This window comes from Gavialis gangeticus, unplaced genomic scaffold, assembly GCF_001723915.1.
Source record: "Gavialis gangeticus isolate Ggan-Ray unplaced genomic scaffold, GavGan_comp1, whole genome shotgun sequence".
Classification (NCBI taxonomy): domain Eukaryota; kingdom Metazoa; phylum Chordata; order Crocodylia; family Gavialidae; genus Gavialis; species Gavialis gangeticus.
The window spans coordinates 12,066,741-12,068,799 of NW_017729014.1; positions in this window are offsets into that span (position 1 = coordinate 12,066,741).

The following is a 2,059-nucleotide window of genomic DNA, read 5'->3' on the forward strand; positions in this document are numbered from 1 at the left end:
GGAAGCAGCACAGCCCATCACATGGGCCCTGCAACATCGGCTGATTGCAGCAGTTTCTACCCTCTCCCCCATCCTGTGTGGACCCCTCCGACTCCGTGCTGTGTGGAGTGGCATGGATCTGGCCCAGGTCCTGCAGTGTGGTTTCCACACTCCTGCCATCCAGTCTTATTCGAGTTTCTACTCGCATGGAGGGGTGGGGATAGGAAACAGCCAAAGGGCCAGTAGGGGGAGCTGGGAGTGCGGTGGGGCCAGGCAGGCCTTGCTGCTCCACCACTAGGTCCTGCTGGCAGCTCTTCCTGGATCCTGCTGCCATTGGTGCCTTGTTATCTTTGATAGGCAGCCACAGACAGATAATAATTTTCTACATTTTTTAGGGGCCCTGCAGGCTGTATGGCCCGTGGGCCATATTTTGCCTGCCTCTGTTCTAACCTCCATTAAACACGACAGAAATGCTGGTTGCACTCTAAGCCCTGGCCTTAGCTGAAATGGGTTTCTGTTTTATAGCTAGTGCTCGGAATTGTCAGTTTTTACCAATTTTCACTGATAAATTCCCTGAGTTGTTTTAAGTCATTCAGTTTTTACTGATTTACACCCATTTTTCAGTTCAAATCCCTGTTAACCAGCATGAGTGGGGATTGACAGGGATTTGAACTGAAAAACAGGGAGTACTGGTAAACTAAAAAGTGTCGCTGTGCTGATTACCTGAGGCACAGGTTTCCGGCCGGACATGAGAAGGAACAATAGCAGCAGCTTCTTGTGGAGCAGGGGGCAGGGGAGGGTGACTGGGGGTGTGGGGCTCCCAGGCAAGAGAGGCAGGGTGCAGCACCATATCCTTCCTGCTGCTGATCCAGGGGCATGCATCTCCTGGAAAGAGCCCAGTATAGGGCCCACAGCCCTCCTGGTGGACGTGTAGCAGCGAGAGCTGTGCCCTGTACCCACTGACAGCTCCGCCTGCTTTGCACCCTGCTGCAGCCTTGGGAGCGGCCAATGGGCTGAGCTGTTTCCCTCCCACTGCCTCTTCCCTAGACCCAGCCTTACTCCCTCACTGTCGATGTTACCCTTATTTAAACTGATTTTTTTTTTTCCTTTTCTTCCTTTTATCCTGAGTTCATCCCGTTTTTTATGTTTCAAAGATAAACCCCGAAAAATTCCCAGATTTTTTTTAAATAAAAGCTGAGAATGCGGAACACTACTTATAGCATAGTTGCAACTTAGTGTCTTTATTAGTAATCTCAAATAAGTCCAAGGCATTGATTCTGGTGATGCAGCTGATGTGCAAGACAGATGGCTGGACCAACCCCAGAGTATTCCCCTTCCAGTCTGGACCCTACCCACCCTTTAGCGCCCTTTAATGTCAGGGAATGCGAGAAGAGGCTATTGCCAAATCAGCTTCTGTGCTGGTTAGTCTGGCCTGTTTGGGCTCTTTTCAAAATTGCAAGAGGGGTTGGGCCACTGTTGCCTCCCAACTGCAGAAAGACTGATGCATCTGAGAAGCGAGGCACAGACTACTGTAGCTTGGGACCAGAGCTGAGCTATAGCTTGATCATATCTAGTCTGCAAACTTGAATCTTGTTTTAATTGTGTTGATGGGGATGACAGTATTGTAAGCCAGGACCTCTGCCTTTGCAGTGTAGATGGAGCAATTACTATACAATTATTTGTAACCCCGCAGACTCTTACTGGAAGAATTGGTAGAGGAGGTTTTGTAATTTCAGAGGCAGGGCCAACTCTCCAACACAAGAGCAGCTTTACTGTGAGTTGAAATGACTTTTTTATATATGCATTTATGCTAGGAGAAGAGAGGACACATGGAGTCACTTCATGAAATGAAATAGAAACCTGTGTCGCTGCTGATCATGCATTGTAATCCATTTTCAGCTTTACTAATGGCCTCCTAATTGAGGGCACTGTGGAAATTGCCTTGGACGTGATTGGAATGGGCAGTTGTAACCAGACAAGGTTCTTTCTTCCATGCTTCCTTGTCTTGCATCTTTCCAAATGCCTGAAGCAGATGGACAGAGAGAAACTTCGCGTGACTGAGGACCCTGTTTAATGCCTA